Here is a 20,694-nt window from a genome sequence, read left to right as displayed (position 1 = left end):
GAGCATCCTAGAAATAATAGGCTCAAAGGCTGAGTGCTATCTCTCTGTTTTGATTTGAGAGACGGGCTCTCATGTAACCTGTAGTTCAGGCTGTCCTCCAGCTCAGTAAGGAGCCAAGCCTGACCTTCAACTGGTTTATATGGTGCTGGGGACGGAACTCAAGGCCTCAGCTTGAGCTCCCTCTTTCTTCCCCACCCCCTTAAACGTAGTAACTTGTCCCCAAGAGAAAGATCACATTACCTCCCAAGGCCAGGCTATTGGGACCCCAGGCCCCTAGCCCCCAGCCCCCAGGCTCCCAGGTCCCCATGTTCCCAGGCCCCCTGGTCCCTAGGCACCCTGGGGTTCCAGGAGCTTCTCTGCTCTTTTGTATTTGCACATGTGTGCAGAGGGATCCTTGAGGCACTAAAATTGGATAAAATCTCAGACAGTTCACAGGAGAGAAACAGCCACCTGCCCCACACCAGGCTCCCTCATCCTGCAGTGGCTTCACACCCGCCTGAGCCCCAGGCTCCCTCATCCTGCAGTGGCTTCACACCCGCCTGAGCCCCCTGGCTCCCTCATCCTGCAGTGGCTTCACACCCACCTGCCCCACACCAGGCTCCCTCATCCTGCAGTGGCTTCACACCCGCCTGAGCCCCAGGCTCCCTCATCCTGCAGTGGCTTCACACCCGCCTGAGCCCCCTGGCTCCCTCATCCTGCAGTGGCTTCACACCCACCTGCCCCACACCAGGCTCCCTCATCCTGCAGGGGCTTCACACCCGCCTGCCCCACACCAGGCTCCCTCATCCTGCAGTGGCTTCACACCCGCCTGAGCCCCTGGGGCGCCCTTTGAGGGACTAAGCATTTTCTCTCCCTTTCTTCTCATCTCTGGCTGATGAAAAAGAATCTTAATTAAGTGTTCCTCAGCTGCAGGTTTAATTTGATAAGTAAAAAACTGAAGCTTGCTAATACAGCCATCCATCATCTGGAATCTCAACGGTTCTTTCAGCTCAGACTTTCCTTTTTTTTCCTAAATCAATTTTTAGGCTGATAATGAATTGGGTCTTGTTCTGGAATAGCAGAGAAAGTGTCAGCCTTGTGAGATGACATTGAGATAGGGCTTTTGGGGACCTAAGGAAAGGGTATCAGTGGGACACATGTCCCCGACCTCACTTACAGAACTCCAGGGTGCTCATCTTCCTCCCTTTGTTCCAACCTCCACTGAGAACCCTCCCCCACACCCAAACAACCCCCTCCTTCCTGCTTCCTCCGGGATCTGGTCTCTCCTTCACTTAAAGAAGTCCTCCATTTGGGCCCCCCAGGTGGCACTTGACTCTCAGGTGTGCCTGCTCCGCCATGGGCAGCGCTCAATGGCCATGACCTTGATTTTTCTACTATGTCTTGGCAGCTTCTGACCTGAAGGGAGAGTTAAGTCTGTGTAGGTAGGGGCTACCCAGACACGTGGGGGCTACCATCTCCTAAGCTGCTCTTGTACTTTGTTCATGCTTCTGTCTGTCTCTTGCTGACAACTCCCCATGTGACTGGAAACCACACAGAATGCCTGTCTGAAGCGGGTGAGAGACGGTTCAGAATGTAGGTCAGCTGCAGCCGCTCTGACAGACCACCAAAGGCCTGGAGGCTTCAGCGGTAGAAATGCGCTCCTCACCGCTGCAGAGGTCGAAACCAAAGACCAAGAGAACACACACACGCACGCACACACGCACACATACATGCACACTAAACAAACAACTAAAATGATAAGCTGGACACTGGCTCCCTGGGGGACCTGGCTCTCCCCTCAACACCGTCCTCCTGAAAAGTCTCACACCCTTGAGACACCAACGCCGGGGGTTAACAGGGGACCTCGCTGCTGGCTTCAAGTTCTGAGAACGCAGTTATTTGTCAGGCATTGTCTGGAGTTTGCCCCAAGTGCTGTTTTGGATGATTGCCGGATAGGTGTGTGCCCTCACAGTTAATCTGCACAGTGACTCTGTGTGCTGTCGATGACCCGCCCCCCTCTGGAGTCCGGGGAGCCTAGATGCTGGTGGAGTAGAAGGGAGGCAGAGGTCCACGTGCGTGGCCCAGACAACCAGAGCCCCGTCCCTCTAGAGGAGCACACTGTACCTGTGTGCATTCTGCTGACCCCGGGCAGACACTCTTCTCATTTCCTTCTCTTCCTGAGGTGAAATCAGCCATGTTCACATGCACAGCTCTATGGGATTTTTGAACACTGACTTTGTCATGCATCTACCCTCTACCACCCGTTTTCAAGTCAGTGCTGGGGATCAAACCCAGGGCTTTGTGCAGTTAGGTGAGAACGCCACCAACTCAGCACATCCCTGACCCAAAATGCTTTTCTCTGGGAGAGTTCTCCTGGACCGCTGTTCAAGGGAGATGGCTGCCATGACATCTCCAGTGGGATCCTGGGAAGCCGAGTCTCCAGTGAGTGGTTCTGGGCAGTTATACTGCACACAGTCCTGTATGCCATCTCGTGTGGACCAAGAACACTGTCCCCACTCACAGAAAGAAGGAACAGCCAGAACCAATCAATTCATCCAGACCACATTAGCAACCCACCAAAAAAAAGTGCAGGCTATGTTTCCCTCCCAAACCAGGGAAAGGTGAGCGAAACAACAACCAGGTAACGACTGATGCGGGACTTGAGAGCTATGGGTGCTGCGTTCACCTAGGAGTCGCTTTGAGTAGGAACAGTCCCAAAACTTGGGGCACCTCTGGACCCAGAAGAACAGCCTGAAAGACTAGAAGTGCTGGCCCAGGAAGATTGCCAAGAGACAGTGATAGGTGGCCCAGAGGGGCACTGCTGGGGTCACAGAGACAGTGACAGGTGGCCCAGGGGGGCATTACTGGGGTCACAGAGACAGTGACAGGTGGTCCAGAGGGGCACTGCTGGGGTCACAGAGACAGTGATAGGTGGTCCAGAGGGGCACTGCTGGCCACATCTTCATCAATCTGTTCAACACATCAGGTAGTGAGAGCCAGGCTTGGTGATGCCACCTGCAGGCAGGTGAGTGTGGGACACAGAGGGGGCACCCAGCACTTCACCCTTAGACTGAGAGTGGGACCCAACCAAGCCCCTCTCCAGACCCCTGTGGCTTGGTGACCCGACCTGTTTCCAATCACAGATCCCATCCTACCCCCCAGGCCTTTCTGGTGAGATGTCTGCAGGCCACCTCACCGGCTCTCACCCTTCCGAAGAGCCAGGTCTTTGCCGTACACTGTCAATGGGCTTTCTCCAGCTGGGACCCAGGGGCACTCAGGACATCACAATCTGACAGTGACCGCTGGGAGAATCCCTCCCCTGGGAAGATGCAAACAGCATCTACCCCACCCTCCTAAGGTCCCAAGAACAAGCCAAAATAGAATTCCACCGAAGTTCAGCCTGGGGATGAAGGGGTTCATTGGGCTCACGTCCAGTGCATGGGTGAGGGGTTGCTTACAAGACACGTGTTGGGGACCGCAGACCACCAGACCCTGAATTTCCTGTAAACAACTTGTTTTCCTCTGCTCTGAGCAGCCTGCAGCTACTCTGAGCGCAAGACCCTGATGGCAGGGCAGTGGTTTCTGGTGGGCCTGCAGCTGAAAGATCCTGAGAGCTGGGGCGTGGCCAGAGCACTATATAAGCTGCCCCTGAACACAATAAAGGGGGCATTCTTGGGGAATTCAAGGATGACCCGTGTCTTTGTCTCTGTGTGTTAAATCTCCCGGCCCTTGCCCAAGGCTTGCGAACCATCTTGTAGTGCAGGCGCCGCACTGCAGGCGTAGTACCGTAGTATGCATGGTGGTGTTAGGCCCAAATTCGCGAAGTCCCCCAAAACCAACAAGGAGACCTACTCCCGTATGTAAAAGCAAAGAGCCTTTATTTTATGCAAGTTTGCAAACTCAGTCTCTCCATGTGTCCAATGTACTGGAATAAACGGAGAGCCCCAAGCTCAGTTAGAGTTGGGTTTTTATAGCAGTAAAGGTTGGGGTGAGGGGTTTCTGAGGTTCAGAACCCCTGATTGGCTGGCATTTGTCTAGGGGTGTCCTGGTGAGTGTGTGCTGGAAGGTGATCTTATCTACAACGGTTAAAACATTAGGCATTTCCTTTGGATGATCTATTGGGTAATCTCAGTCTGTGGTTCTTCCTGCAATCAGGCATTTCTTAGGGTAAACTACTGAGACGCAGGTCTCCATTAAACTTATTGATGGCTGGGTCCTACTCTGGCAGGTGATAATGGTTGGAAGTAAAGAACTTCCTTTGGGTGGTCTGTCCATATTTAGCTTCTCATGGCTGGCTCCTACAGTAGCACGGACGGTAGAGACACGGGTGACCCCAAAGTGGCTGTTGCAATGGGAAAATCTTACTCAGCATGGATGATGGCTTCCCCATAGCTGCGTGGTGGGGTTCCCCTTAGTTAACTATCCCTAGCCTATATCGTGCCCTAAGAACCAAGGCTACCTGTAATTAGTACAGAATTGGTTAGAAATGGCTCTGAGGAATGGCTGGAATCTAATGACCCTCTCTACCCGCTCCTTCTCTGAGGCAACAGTTAAGAGGTCCAGTCTGGGGGCTGGAGAGATGGCTCAGAGGTTAAGAGCACTGGCTGCTCTTCCAGAGGTCCTGAGTTCAATTCCCAGCAACCACATGGTGGCTCACAACCATCTGTAATGAGATCTGGCGCCCTCATCTGTAATGAGATCTGGCGCCCTCTTCTGGCGTGCGGGCATACATCGAGGCAGAATGTTGTATACATAATAAATAAATCTTAAAAAAAAAAAAAAAAAGAAAAGAAAAGAAAAAAAAAAAAAGAGGTCCAGTCTGCAAGCAGGCCACGGCAAGCAGGCCGCTACAAGCAGGCTGCTGCAAGCTGACCTGATGACAGCGGCCTCTGTTTTGCTTAGAGGATTACATCCTATGACAGCGCCCTTCAGAAGTTCTCCCACAGAGAGTGGCACAGGAGGGTGGCAGCCCTGTCGTTCAGAGTCCTTCAGGCCTGGCCGGCTGGGGCTGAACATCACTGTGAGTCCTGTGTAAGTTCCACTTCTCTTTCTTTGGCCACAGAGCAGATCATGTGGGTCAGTCACACTCAAGGAACACAAGCTGACTCCAATCGGTTTTCTGACACACTTACGGAATGGGCACACTGTGAGCTCCATGGAGTGGAGGTGGAGTCTGAGCTAGTTCCCGTTTGAACACACAGGGACACACGGACACATGTGTGAACATACTCTCCTACACACCTTGAGCTGCTCATGAGCACCTGCCAATACATGAACCAGGATCCGGCTGTGGAATACCAGAAGGTTCCCACTCGCTCCAGCACCATGCCAGCACGGAAGCCCTACTCACGGGGCAGGACTAACGCCCATTGGCTGCAGCTGAAGCAGAATCCCCTGGGAGCAGGTGTACATGTGTGCAGGCCTCCTGCTGAGCTCCTGCGGCAGGTGTACATGTGTGCAGGCCTCCTGCTGAGTTGCAGGCTTTTCTCCCAAAGACATCGGTTGCCATCTCAGCTCATGGCAGTGACATATCACAGGACTGCATACCAAGAGTCTTGAAGGACAGAAATAATTTTTTAAATTTTTTATGCTTTATTTATCTTTATTTTATGTGCATTGGTGTGAAGGTGTCAGATCCCCTGGAACTGGATTTTTAGACAGTTATGAGCTGCCATGTGGGTGCTGGGAGTTGAACCCCGGGTCCTCTGGAAGAGCAGTCAGTGCTCTTAACTGCTGAGCCATCTCTCCAGCCCCAGAAATAATTTTTTTTTATCACGATTGCCAAGACTGGGTGTCTGAGGTCACGCTGTGAGCAGAAGCATTTTCTCTGAGGACACCCACATTAGCTTGTCTTTCCAAGACCTCTTGGATCCTCTTTGCTTCCCCCTCCCCTTTTCTTTAAGATGAGGTCTCCTTCTGTGATCCAGAGTGGTCTCGAACTTACAGTCCTCCTTCCTCACCCTGCAGAGTGCGGGGGTTTAAAACGTGAACCGCCACGCCCAGCCTCTCTACCCCTTCTTTTTATTTTGTAGTCTGTGGGGAGGAGAGTGTGTATGTGCCACGGCACACGCGGAGGCCAGAGAACCATGTGGGTTCCGGGAATAGAACTCAGGTCATCGGGCTTGTTGACAGCCACCTGCAACCACCTCGCTGCTCTCGCGGTCACACAGGGGGATCCTGCCTGAAAGACCTGGGGTTAACTTAATCACTTCTCTAAAGACCTTGTATCCAAATACGGTCACATTCGGGTTCTGGGAGGTAAGGCTTCAATGAACGCGATGAGAGGGGCCTATCAATCAAAGCAGGTACCCACACTGAAACCCACGCCCCCAGCAGCAGGAGGGTGGGCGGGGCTGGACTGGGGGAGTGTCTGAATTAAGTAGATTATGGGGAAGTGCTGCTCCGGGCCTCAGCTATAATTAGTGGAATTACAGTCGGACTGAAAAGAGCAGCCGCTCCCCTGCCTCGCAATTAGAGAGGGACCCCGCTGCTTCTCGCTACTCAGGGAGGTCTGGGTTCACACTACCAGGATCTATGTAGAGGGCCAGGGCAGCAGAAGTGGGGACTCTGGCCCAGGTACTCAGTGGTTGACTAAGAATAGACCCGATGGGGGCCTGTGGGCACTCCTGGTGGGGGTGGGTCAGGCAGGTAAGGGATCTGGGCGGGAGCCCCTGCCAGGCTACAGCTGGGGTAGGGTTACTGTGAGTTTGGGGCCAGCCTGTGCTACACGGTGAGGTCTAGGTCATCCTGGGCTATCGACTAAGACCCTGCCTCAAAAGACAGAATCAGATGAGAAAGATAGGACCCTGTCCTGGAGGGGCTCATCTTCCACATGGGGAGGGGGATCTCCATCTCGGGGACTGCATGGCCCCCCCAAAGAAAAATCTAGAGCCAGGTGCCGTGTGTACACTTAACACAATTTTAGTTCTTAGGTGGTGGAGGCAAGAGGATGGGGAGGTTTAGATCAGCATCAGTAATAGAAGGGTGGAGGCTAGCCTGAGCACAGGACCCCTGTATTGGGTCTGGAGAGATGACCACTATGAGCTTGGGGATCGGTGGGAGAAAATCACCCTGCAGGAGGGAGGAGGAGACCCCATGGAAAGATGGGGAGGGACCCACAGGAGCGGCTTAGGTAACTTGGAAATCTGCACTGGAGGGGTCAGGAGCAGAGGCTGGTGGGATGGTTCAGTTAGGGTACTAGTTAGGGGCTAGTACCGCTCTTACAGAGGAACCGATTCTGGGTCCCAGAAGCCACATCCAGCAGCTTGGAACTATGAGCAACTCCAGCTCCAGGGAGATGCCAGGCCTCTGTGGGCATCTACTCTCACAGACAAACACACATAATCAAAAATAAAATAAACCTTGAAGGTTTTCTTATTTGAGTTGTTTGAGACAAGGGCTTGCTGTGTAGCCCTGAGCTGCTGAAACACAGAGATCCTCCTGCCTCTGCCTCCTGAGTGCTAGGATTAAAGGAGCGTACTGCCACACCTTGCCAAAATAAATCTGTGAGTTCAGGGCCAACCTGGTCTACTTAGCAAGCTTGAAATGAATGTCTGGGAGCTCCTGACTCCTCCCAAATTCTGGGATTACAAGCATACACCACCATGCCTGGTTTATGTGATGTTGGGGATCAAACCCAGGGCTTTTTAGATGTTAGGCAAGTGCTTAACCAACTGAGTCACACCGTAGCCCCTTGTTGTACCTATGCTTCTGCTGAGGCAGAATGGGACAGCGCACCTGTGGTCCTAGCTACTAGGAAGACTAGCCAGAGTAATGGGGAGTTTAAGGCCATCGTCAACTCATCAAGACCCTGTCTCAAAAATCAAAATTGTGTTTCAAGAGCTCGGAATGCAGCTCAATGGTAGAACGCCTGTCTAGCATCAGGTGTAGGATAAAAAGGGCCAGCGAAAGAAAGAACACCCTGGCCCTGAGACCAGAGCCAAGGAAACAAACCCTGCCCCTAGCCAATTCGGGGGAATTGAAATCCAACCAATCTCTGAGCACAAAAACCAGCCAATCCCAGCAAAAAGACCTAAACCAGTCTCTGGACATGAAACCAACCAATCCCAGAGCATGAAATCCAGCATTTGTCCCAAGCTCAGGAACTGAAATCTTACCAATCCCTACCCTAAAAATCTCCGCCTTGGAAAGCTCCACCCCTAAGAAACCCTATATAAGCTCTGCACCTGTTCATTTTGGGGCTGCCCCATTTCTAGCAGAAGCAGTCATTGTTCTTGGTCCCGCCCTCCCAATAACCCAGTAACTCTCTTGAGGGAAGTTTGTTGCAATGACAGGCTTTTGCCAGAGCAGAAGGGAGGAGCAGAGATGTAACAACTTTCACCTGCAGCAGAGCAGAGCAGGACGGGAGCAGAACTCTCACACCCTGGCTGCAGAAACTTTCCCTTGCTGGGGTGGAGCCCTTACACTGAGCAGACTGTCACAGCCTTGCTGAGGGAGCCCTCCCCCACCGGAGCAGAGTCATTACACTGGCATTAGGGAAACCTTTCCTGGACAAGGACGGTAACAGGGTAACCGCGTGCTGGGGAAACTTCCCCCACCAGGGCAGAGCTGTGGCTCTCCTGAGCTGCAGGGATCCTTGGCTTCCGAAAGCCAGGATGCCTTTCCCTTCAGAGCTTTAACACTTACCTGAGGGAAACCCTGGGTTGCATTCCCCACACTCCAAATAAACTAAATTCCTCAGCCTCAGTAAGAACACGGGCTGGACTGGAGCACACTTTCTCTTTAACGCTCTCGTAAAGGCTCGCCTCAGTATTCATCATAGATCTCTAGTGGAATGAAACCAGCGTGGTGCATACCACGAACTAGGGTGGGTGCCACTCCCCAAACCCTCATCGTCTCAGGTCCCTCTCCCTAGGTGGGGTGGCCTGGGTATGACAGTAGGCTGTGGTGGTCCTGGTCATAACTTGGCAGCCCAGGGCAGGACTCCTCCCCAAAACCAGAGACAAAGGCCTCAAGATCTGAGTGGCCATAGAAGGCAGACTTGACCCAGAAAAACAAAGGATGATCTGCCAAAAATAACCCCCAGTTAGGGAAGGCTCTCCCGGCAGTGCCCTGCCCCCACTCAAATCCATGAAGAGCCAGATGTAGGGCGCCAAGCCAGGGCTGAGACCAGACAATTAGGCTATTTAAGATGCACTTTCAAAGCTCAGAAAGAAAATGTGCACTTTATAGATATGAGATGAAAACATGCCCCAACCCCGTCTCTGCTCTCCACCCCTGCTTTACAACAGGGAATAGAGGTAAGTGAGCCTAATTCTGTACACAGACAAGAGAAAAATAAATTCAACAAAGAGGAAGTCTTGTGGCCACACACCCCAGAGCACAGCCTGAGGGTGTGCCTTGCCCGTGGATCCACAGGGCTCCTGGCTGGCAGGTCAAGGGCACCACAGACCCTAGTCTGGGATACAGAGGGAGACTTGGAGGTGGTCTATTGGAATCGGAGACCCAGCTCTCCAGGAGGCCTTGCCAGAGCTGCAGGGACCAGGGACAAGGACAGCAGCATCCCTTCTTCCGTCAGAGAGAGGTGGCTGTTCTCCCAACAGACGATGGGCAGCAGGTGCTGCCAAGAAGACAGAAGCGTTAGCAGGGAAAGCGGTCCCAGTGAGTCGGCTCCAGCTGCCATCACAAAATGCCACAGCCTGGGGCTCAAACAGCAGACTCACAGTTCAGGAAGCTGGCAGGCCCAATATTCAGGTTCCTAGTGAGGCTTCTTGGTTTGTAGATGGCCACCTGACTGTTCATGTGGTAGAAAGAGTGACAGTAAAGTCACCAATCCCAGAACATGGCCCAGCCTCAAGACTTTTTTTTTTTTTTGGTTTTTCGAGACAAGGTTTCTCTGTGATTTTGGAGCCTGTCCTGGAACTAGCTCTTGTAGACCAGGCTGGTCTCGAACTCACAGAGATCCACCTGCCTCTGCCTCCAAAGTGCTGGGATTAAAGGCATGTGCCACCCGGCTAGCCTCGAGACTTCTAATCCTAACTGCCTCCCAAGAGCCTGTCTCCTGAGACAGAGACAGAGTGTCTGTGTGCGTGCGCACGCGCGTGTGCACACACGGATGCCATAATGCACATGTGTAGGTGCCTTTCTCCTGACACTATCATATTGGTAAGTGCCAATATGTCATCCCAGCTGCCGGGATGACAGCCTCACCCACCTTTAAGGCAGTGTCCCCGTATTCAAACTCAAAACCATTGGCAAAACGTCTCTGCCTGCTGGCATTTTATAGCTGGCATTTTCACACGTAGGCCGTGCCTGCTGCTAAAGGAACCTGTAATTTGTGGATTTCAACAGGATGCTCCATCAGACGCAGAAGCGAGCATTTGCAAAATGTACAAGTCATGAAAATTAATGGACCGCTAAAGGGGGCTTCCCTTCCAGATAGTCAAAAGAACGTGCCTGATGTACAAACCTATGCTTTCACAGCCCCCACAAAACCCCATACACGTGCCTGCATAGACAGAAGACGGCAGCAGGCAGCCTCTGAGATGATCCAGAGTGCCTCACTGGCCTCCTGGTGCCCACACCCTTGCAGAATGTCCTTCCCTCCCTTAGTGTGGCAGGACTTAGAGACTTGCTTCTGACCGTAGACTACAGGAGTGGAGTGCGATTGCCCACAGGATTAAACTTCTTAAAAACTGTGTGGAAGCTGGGTTTGTTGGCTCATACTTGTAGTCCCAGGGATAGGGAGGCTGGGCCAGCCTAGTGCCCATAAAGAGGCTCACTGAAAAGAGGGTGGGCACAGCCTCTGAGTACTAGCGGGGAAACTGAGTCTTTTCCTATGAAATACCCTCTCTTCCATAAAAATAGCGTATCTGGAAGACATTAGGTGACAACTGGGGACAGTTCCATTCTGCTTATTGTGGGGCACAAATGTCTCTACCTAAGGTGCTGGTTGGGTTGAATTGGGCAGCATGCAGCCCCAGTTGGCTTTATTTTTATTTTTACATTTATTTAATGTGCACATACATCTACGCCACCACATGAGTGTGGAAGCCAGAGGACCACCTGTGGGAGTCCGTTCATTCTTCCTGTCGTGTGGGTCCCCAGGAATCGGATTTGGGTCTTGGCTTAGTCAGGGTTTCTATCGCTGTGTAGAAACCACCATGACCGAAAAAGCAAGTCGGGGAGGAAAGAGTTAATTTGGCTTACACTTCCACATTGCTGTTCTCAAAGGAAGTCAGGACAGGAACTCAAGCAGGGCAGGAACCTGGAGGCAGGAGCTGATGCAGAGGCTATAGAGGGGCGCTGCTTACTGGTTTGCTTCCCATGGCCTGCTCAACCTGCTTTCTTACAGAACCCAGGACCACCAGCAGGGGGATGGCACCACCCACAATCACTAACTAACAAAATGCCTACAGCTGGATCTTCGGGAGACATCTTCTGAATCGAGGTCCCCTCCTCATGGACGACACTAACCTGTGTCAGTTGACACGAGACCGGTCAGCACAGGCTTGGCGGCAAGCAACCTTACCCGCTAAGCCATCCTGCTAGGCAACCAGCTCATTCCAAAAAAGCTGGCTTGAACTAAGTAGCTGAGCATGACCTTGAACTCTCCCTTTCTCTATCTCCCAAGTTCCGGGGCTACAGGTGTGTGCCACCATGCCTGAATCTTGAGTTACTCAGTCAGGCTTTTAAGAATCTTAGTTTGTCTTCTTTCTTTCCTTTTTCTTTTCTTTTTTTTTATTTGTTTTTGTTGTTGTTGCTGTTATGTTTTGTTTTTCAAGACAGGGTTTCTCTGTGTACCCCTGGCTGTCCTGGAACTCGCTTTGTAGACCAGGCTGGCCTCGAACTCACAGAAATTGGTTTGGTTTTTAGTTTTTGTTTTTTGAGACAAGTTCTCAAAATTTCTGATCCTCCTGCCTTGGAGTACTGGGATTATATGCATCAACACACCTTATTTATTTGGGACTGGGGACCAGAGTAAATCTTTATACATGCTAGGCAGGCACTCTCACGACTGAACTACATCCAAGCCCCCTTAGCAGGGTATGGGGCACACACCTTTAATCCCAGCACTTGAGAGGTGGAGGCAGGTGGATCTCTGTGAGTTCCAAGCCAGCCAGGGCTATCTAGTGAGACCCTGTCAAAAATAAACAAAATATAGCATTAATCATTTAATTTGAATGTCTTACACACATGCAAAGAATCTACCCACAGAAGGGACGCCACAGAAAGGTGTTTCATTAAAGTCAGCTCCCAGTCACATTACCCAGCGCGGTGCCTACTTTCTCAGTCTCAGGGCACAAATGTCAGCAGGGAGACCTGGTCACATTTGCTCCTCCCCAGGTGGAAGTGATTACTACTGGCCCTGAGAACCAACCCCTCCCCGGGGTGAGACCTGGTGGCTGGTCTTCTCTCTGCAGGAAACAAATGAATATTTATTACCCTGAAAACGCTTTTTAAAAAGGAAGGCATGATCTCTGACTTGCAGCTTGACTAAATGCACTGAGAAGGTTGGGATGTCGGCAAATTCAGGAAATGAAGAAAGTCAGCCAGCATACTAAGTAGACCGAGTCCTTCTTGGGCCAACCTAGATGAAAAGATGCACTACTGGCATCTGCGCTTCCTGCATAAAAACAGGGGCTGGTGAACCCTGGACCTGCAACATCATTCCCTTGTCACAGGCAGCTAAAGGGACTTGCCTGTAGACAAGGCTGGCCTTGAACTTGCAGAGATCCTCCTTCCTCTGCTTCCAGAGTGCTGACAGTAAAGGCACGCCCAAGCCCAGCTTAGTACTGCCATTTTACAGATCCTTAGCTTATAAAGAAGGGGTTAATTTGTGTCTTAAGACTGGGGGAGGGGGAGCTGGAGAGATGGCTCAGTGGTTAAGAGCACTGACTGCTCTTCCAAAGGTCCTGTGTTCAATTCCCAGCAACCACATGGTGGCTCACAACCATCTGTAATAGGGTCTGGTGCCCCCTTCTTCTGGCCTGCAGACATACATGTAAACAGGATATTATATACATGGCCACACTCTGCCTTGGGAAGGGCACTGTCACTTTGGCTGGGCCTGAAGCTCAGGGGGAAGTTGTCTGGACCTAAGATAGATAAGAAAAAAAAAAAAGGGCGTCCACGCGGACGTGGCTGAAGTAGTAGAATGTTTACCTAGCATACACAAAGTCCTGGGTGTCCCCAGCACTGCAAAAACAGAGTATGGTGTTGTGTGCCTGTCATCCTTGGCTTTATCAAGTTCAAGGGTATCCTGGGCTACAATGACGCCCTATCATTGAAAAGAGGTATAAAGACGGTGTGATACAAACACATGTGGCTTTGGATTTTATGCCCAGAAATAGGGAACAGCAGGCTTTGGGGGTCTTTGTCCAAATCAAGGTGGCACAAAAGCGTGGACCCAGGATAGATCTCCCTACGTGGGAGGAAGAGCCCCTTGTAGGTGGCACAAAAGCGTGGACCCAGGATAGATCTCCCTACGTGGGAGGAAGAGCCCCTTGTCTAGGGAACTGGTAGGGAGGCTGCAGGCTATCCTGACAATTTGGACCAGCATCCTTGTTCATTGCATTCATGATGGGCACGAGGCTCCAGAAGGGCTTGTCAAACCCCGTCTTAGTAGCAGCTCCCTCATCTGCGGCAGAAAAACACCACAGAGACACACAGGGACCAGCCTACGTCCCAGATCTGCCACAGCAGGGCCCAGACAGGCCATGGCCTGGAGCAAGGCTGGGATGGAAAGCAAGTCTCTCCTGGGACCTCTGCGATGGATCGGGAAGAAAAATTAAAGATGTGGTTCTGGCTTCTTTGTGGGTAGAACTTTCTAAAGTGTTCTGCAGCTGGCTTTCCGCATGACGGGCATCGCCGGCTCCTATGGCTTCCTGAAATGAAGCCATTCAAAACCCTGTTAGGAAGGCTCCCCTCCCTTCCCCAGCCCTAGCCTGGGAGCCTGCCTCGCCCCCACCCCCACCACGGAGAGGTACATGCATTTGTAACTAGACTCCGTGGTAGTTGCGTGGTCTCCTCGAAGCCGTAAATAATTCAGGAAAAATGCTCCCCGCGGTTTTAATTAATCCACATAGAATTTTCGGCGGCAGAGATGTCCAGCCTCTCCAGTCAGGCCTCAGCAGGTACAAGCACCTCGTTAACCGGCATCTCACAGCCCGGCGCGAACTGCCTGCTAATAGAGATTTCAGAGGAAGCGGCCAGAATCCTAAAAACGATGAGGCCTGAGCTGAGTAAGCCAGACTAGAGTTGAGAAAGGCTCAGACCTCTGGCCAGGCTCAACGTCCCCTCCTCAGAGCAGGGCACAGAGAGAAGGAATGTCCTGCTTGCCTGCGAGATAAAAGATGGCTCAGCTCACCATATGCCTGAAAAAGGGCTACAGGTTTAACTCCCAGCACTCACATGGTGACTCACAACTGTCTGGAACTCAAGATTCAGGGGATCCGATGCCCTCTTCTGGCTTCTGTGGGCACCAGACACACATGCTGGCCTGTATTCATAGTAAAATTAAGAACGAATAAACAAAAACAGCTGCACAAGCAGGTACCTGAGGCCTGGGGTAAGGAGGGAGAAATGGCCACCTCCACCCTGTAACTAAGCCCAAGGGGAGGCTCTGTGCTCAGACTCCTCCCTGCTCATAGGGTGCCCTCAAAGTGCAGCAAAGGACCCAGAGAAGGGGAACCTGGCTCAGTGAGAGACACCTCCCTGGAGCTGTACCTGTGTGCTCAGATGGACATCTGTCCTGGGGCAGAAGTGGGGAACAGTTTCTGATGACTAGAGTAAGGCTCCACAGCACCCAATGGCCAGGCTGTCCTCAGGAAGACATGCTTAGTCTCCAGGGGCCCAGAGTGTGGGCAAGCTGTAGGGGGGTGAATGAAGGGACAGGCTTGCTCTACCAGGCAGTCCTGGAGCTATTGGGGTAGGAGGACTGAGCTCTGGGGAAGAACCTGGGTGGGAGGACTGAGCTCTGGGGAAGAACCTGGGTGGGAGAACTGAGCTCTGGGGAAGGGCCTGGGTGGGAGGACTGAGCCCCAGGGAAGGGCCTGGGTGGGAGGACTGAGCCCCGGGGAAGGGCCTGTGTGGGAGGACTGAGCCCCGGGGAAGGGCCTGGGTGGGAGGATTGTGCTCCAGGGAAGAATTTTCAGTTCATTTTAGGGAGTTGCATAGTGAGGAAGGCCTGGGGGGGAGGGGGGGGCGTGGAGAATGTAGATGTGAGAGGGGACTGAAGTCAAAGCCTGTCAGTACATGCTTTACAGATGCCCCTGGTGGCACAGGCCTAGATCACCACCTACTCTGGAGGCTGAGACAGGAGGATGCAGAGTCCAATGCCAGACTAGGCAACTAGTGAAAACTTGTGTCAAAATTTAAAAGCAGGCAAGGGGTCTAGCAGATAGCAGTGAGGGTGCTTGCCAGTTTCCAAGCCTGGTGACCTGAATCTAGACCCTCAAACCCACCTAAAGGTGAGAGGAGAGAGCCAACTCTACAGTTGTCTTTTATCTTCTGGGACACACCACCCCACCACGTCCTCCCACGTGAGCACTGTGCACCCCACCCCACCACGTCCTCCCACGTGAGCACTGTGTACCCCACCCCACCACGCCTCCCACGTGAGCACTGTGCACCCCACCCCACCATGTCCTCCCACGTGAGCACTGTGCACACCACCCCACCACGTCCTCCCACGTGAGCACTGGGGCACACCACCCCACCATGTCCTCCCATGTGAGCACTGGGCACACCACACCATCAGGTCTTCCCATGTGAGCACTGTGCACACCACCCTACCATGAGCACTGTGCACACCACACCATCAGGTCTTCCCACGTGAGCACTGTGCACACCACCCTACCATGAGCATTGTACACACCACCCTACCATGAGCACTGTGGCACACCACTCCATCACACACACGTTAAAAATAAATCACTTTTAAATGAAAAAAATGAAGTGTGTTCAGTGGTAGACTGCTTGCCTAGTATTCATGAAGGCTTGCATTCCATCCCCCCAACACTTGCACATTCTCGTGAGTACACGTGCACACACCACACACATACACACACTCTCGCACACACCTACAGAGAGACACATATACATTTACAAGACAGACACACAAAGGACAAAGGACCCCAGAAGAAAGACAACCAAGCTGCAGCCTAGTACAGACCTGCTCTTCTCCCACCCCACCCCAAAACCACACCCACATTGCAGAACCTGTGAATGGATTTCTTTGCACATATAAAACCATCTTTACACATCTTATCAAATCAGCCTGGCTCTTCCAGTTAAGCTTAAATCCAACTCAAAGAACCTTAGAAAAAGAGCGGGGACACGGCGGGGGGCGGGGGGGACGACAACAGGGTCATGTGACACAAGCGGAGCCCCAAGTGATGCAGCTATAAGTCAAGGGGCCTCTTGCCTCTACTGGAGTCATCTGAAGGATATCCTGTGTGGAACATCTGCCTTCCAGAGAGTGTGTGCCTGTGTGTGCCTGTGCCTATGTGTGTGTGTGTGGTCCATCAGTGCCTGTGTTCTTTGCTCAGTCCTGAAAGGCCAGGCCTCACCCATACCTGATACCAAATGGTAAGAAGAGGGGTCTCTGGCCCACCCTGCAGAGAGAGGAGCATGTGCAGAAGAACCTGAAGCTGTGAGAAGTCAGAGGCTAGTGGGCCCAGGACAGGGCGGGGCTGTATAGGCCACTCACGGGGGCGGGGGGGGGGGGCGGGGGGGGGCAGGGAGCATGGGGAAGGCCTGAGTCAAGCAGGAACAAGAAGCAGGTAACCACGCCCTCTCAAAATGTCTCTGGGACACTCACAGTTCAGTGGCAGCTACACAGCCATAATGGGGTTTTGTTGCAGGCAAATTTTGAAAACTGACTGTACTTTGTTTACATCTATAAAAGTAGTATCTATGAACAGTAAGAATCCACCAAAGCCAACAACATAGCGGTTTGGACCTGGAACTGACAGCAGTCCTGGGTCCCCTCAGAGAAGCCTCTCCCCTCTCCCCACATACTTCGTGCAAATTCACTTTGCCCCGGACTAGGGAAAGTGGGGGTTGAGATCATGAGACCAGAAATGCTCTTGTCCCAGGAAGGCCTTACAGAGAGCTTGCTGAGTCCCCAACTTCCGCTGCCTTTGCCTCATTCTGACACCTAGGCCCACACCCCAGGGAAGCGAGGCTGTGGTCCCACCCTCCTCTCCCTACCTCAGAGAGCTTGCACCCAGAACTTTCCTGTGGAAAGATAAAGCAGACAATTTCATCTTGTTGCTTGGTCGGGCCCTGCAGAAATGCTGGAAGGATCAGGCATGCTGATGCAGAGGTTTGGAGTAGATGCCATAGGCCAGCTGAAACACCTCCCTCCGTTCCTGCATTGACCAGCTGACACCCCTCATGGTCCATGCATTGACCTCTAGTCCCTCCCAACACTCTCCTGGGACCCACTGCTGAACAGAGACAGTCCGACAGCACTTCCATCGAGATGAGTATTGGCCAACATGCTCCTCCCCCCAGGAGCTGAGAAGAGGAGCCCTTGCTGAGCACACTGACAGTTTCCTCTCTGCCCAGCTCTTCAGGGCCCCATGAAAAGGTGATTTGAGCGCCCTGAATGAGGGACACAAGGACCCTGTCACCAAGCCATTTCTCCCATGCTCTAGCTGGATGGAAGTGAGCCCTGGACAGTGGGAACTGACATGCAGGACGACATCTGAGAAGTGGCAGGCTATAACATGAAGCTGAGTGTGTCAGTCCTCAAGTCCCTTCTCCTGCCAGAGGGACCCGGAAGAGCATCATCGTATCTGTAGTTCTGAGTGTGTGCCACCGCCTTTGCTTCTGGATAAGAGGCCAAGACCTCAGCTCCCAGCAGCAGCCGACGCCCAGGAGTGGTGAGTGGCTGCTCAGAGCACCTTAGGGTGAAGAACGAATGGTTTCAAACCGCTCTAGAACGGGCTTCAGACAGAAAGTGAGAGAGCACTGACCCTGGGCATCATCTCCCTCCCGTTTGGCTCCTAATGGCTCTGCAGAAGAGGACCTAAGAGCCTAATGGCTCTGCAGAAGAGGACCTAAGAGCGGGTGGCTGGGCAAGAGCACTGTGAGATGTTGTCTACTGGACAGGATGTGGCTGCACTCATGAGCTCATGTGCATGGCGAGTTGTCAATGTTCCATTATGGGTGGAGAAGCTCACAAGGCCCCACCCTCCTCAGGAGTTATGGTTGTGGAGAATGGGGAGGGGCAGGGAGGGGGAGCTCGTTTCTTCAATGGAAAGTTGCTCCGGATCCAGTAAATGACTCAACTCATGCTCACGCAGGCAACTCTAAACTCGGGTTTCTCTCTCTCTCTCTCTCTCTCTCTCTCTCTCTCTCTCTCTCTCATACAGACACACACTCAGACGCTCACACACACACACAGGCACACACACATACCACATAGTCACACATGCACACATTCACGCACACCCATGCATGCGTGCACACACACACACACAGGTACACAAGCACACGGAGGAAATGGGAAGAGGCAGCTCAGCAAGCAGGAGAAAGATGAGAGTATAATTGAGGAGGGTGACCAGAATACATTAGATAATATATTACATACACATATGAAACTCTAAAAGAATTTTCTTTTTAAGGGTCTCACTATGTATTTCTGGATTACTTGAAATTTGCTGTTCAGATCAGATCAACCTTGAACTCAGGGATCTGCCAGCCTCTGACTCCCAAGTGCTGGATGGAATTAAAGGTGTGTGCCACCACGCCCAACAATACCAAACAGAAGAAGAATGGAAGGAGAAGGAGGAGAAGAAGGTGATGACCGGGGAGTGTGGCTCAGTGGCAGCCTGCCCATTTAGCCTACACAAGGCCCTGGATTCAACCCCCAGCACCCCACTACTTCACAAACCCAAATCCCAGCCCATACACAGAGGCTGGACAGAGCCTCTCACAGGGAGAAAGAATCTTAGATTTTGGGAGAACTGGGCTGACCCTTGCCAGCCTGGAGTGGGTACTCAGTGTGTTACAGAGGTAGGTGAGTCTGGGTACCCACCCCTCACTTGCACTTCCCACCATGCGCTCCAAGGGGAACAGAAACTGTAAAGCCAGACAGCTGGCAAGGGATCCCACTCACCTGCAAAGCACCTCTGAGGCCTCCCCCTCCCGTTCCTTAGCAACAAGCACCACCTGCTGAGGCTAGCCAAGATCTTGGTGCACCCTTTCCAGAGGACCCATCACCTGCCTCCCCTCACCTATCCCCCTGCCAGCACCCCTGAGCTTCCGAATGGAAAGGCATTGGGAGCGGTAGGATCAGGGTTCCTGGAGAGAGCCACCCTGGTCAGGGTGAAGGGGTCTAGGTCTCTTTTCAGACTGGGTTTCACCAAAGCCGAGGACACCAGGGATGCCCCCCCTACACACACACACACACACACACACACACATACACACACTACATTTTCCCTCTCACGCAGGGGCTTCAGGACAGTCTCCCCTGAGCCATTACACAGGCCCTTTTTCCCTAAGGACAACCTATAAACTCAGGGGTTCACATCAGGACATCAGAACACAAGCCATGGGACAAGTGACATCCCGAAGACCTAAGACTGGGAGTTGGAAGTCCATGAGCAGCTTCCTTCGCGCCGCCGAATTGAGGTTTGGTATGTGTTTCGATTTCCTACGCAGGTTCAACACCTCTTCCATCCCAGGCCTTGAGTTTATTCTCATCCTGGGGCAAAGAGACAAAAACGGATCGCAAGAGTCGATTGCCCTCTGCAGGGCATGGAAGGATATGCAACCAACCTCTGCAGCAAGAACTGATGTCTGCACAGGGTGAGGCTGGAAGGTGCCTGAGCCAATCGGGACTCAAGAGCTGGAGAGCCCGGGCAGATCCCCCCCCCCCCCCCCCGTAGGCATTTGGAGTAAATTTGGTTCGGTTTGGTTTGGTTTGGAGTTTGTATTCCAGACTGGCTTCAGATCCTGCCTGACTCCTGAATGCTGGAACTACAATCTTGAGCCACCAAGCCCAGTTTTATATAGCCACAGAGCACTGGAGCGTATACCCAGGATTCATAAGACCCTGAGTTCACTATGGCCCCCGAAAGGGGGTAAGTGCATGTGTGTGAGTTCAGGACACATGCGAACACAGAGCCACGGTGTGGATCTGTGATTGCTGTGCCAGCTCACTACAAAACTCTCTGGTAGCTTAAAACAACACAAAATACCCAGGGTGGGGTTGCTTCTCTGTAATCCCAGCGCTCCCAAGACTGAGCCAGGAACCCTGCTAGAGTCAAGACTACATCAGACTACACAGAGCTCCAGGCCAGGCACGGCCACAGAGCAACAACGTGTCTAAAAGATTACATACGTTCTTTCATTTCCATGGTCCAGGTATCCAGGGTAGGCCTCACAGAGCTAAAACCAAGGAGCAGGTTTGCTTCTGGTGGCTCAGGGAAGCTCTCTATGTCTTGGTTTGTGATTCCTTCATCTTCAAAGCCAGAGGTACTCGCTTTTAGTCCTCTGTCTTCGCTCTAACGCTCTCTGATCTTTGCAATTGACATCGAATTTTCTCTGACTCTGACCTACTTTCTCCTTTTTATAAAGCCCTTAGGAGGGCTGGGGCTGGGCTAGGGCTGAGGCAGGGGCAGACTGGGACTGGGTTGGGTTGGGCTGAGCTGGGCTGTGCTGGGGCTAGGACTGGGTTGGGCTGGACTGGGCTGGGACAGACTGAGGTTGGGCTGGGCTGGGCTGGGGCTGGGTTGG

General features: G+C 52.5%; 1 protein-coding gene across 1 annotated transcript in view; it reads right to left on the bottom strand.

Moving 5' to 3' along the window:
- The window catches only part of Mgat5b (alpha-1,6-mannosylglycoprotein 6-beta-N-acetylglucosaminyltransferase B), a 103,531-nt gene extending 83,136 nt beyond the window's left edge, over positions 1 to 20,395 (bottom strand). The window contains exon 1 of the mRNA XM_057776700.1: positions 20,300 to 20,395. The gene's annotated coding sequence lies outside the window, so the exon portion shown is untranslated. The remainder of the gene's footprint in view (positions 1 to 20,299) is intronic.
- Positions 20,396 to 20,694: the final 299 nt, after the last annotated feature.

The sequence above is a fragment of the Chionomys nivalis genome, chromosome 7, assembly GCF_950005125.1.
Source record: "Chionomys nivalis chromosome 7, mChiNiv1.1, whole genome shotgun sequence".
Classification (NCBI taxonomy): Eukaryota; Metazoa; Chordata; class Mammalia; order Rodentia; family Cricetidae; genus Chionomys; species Chionomys nivalis.
This window is presented reverse-complemented; position numbering and strand designations above follow the sequence as displayed.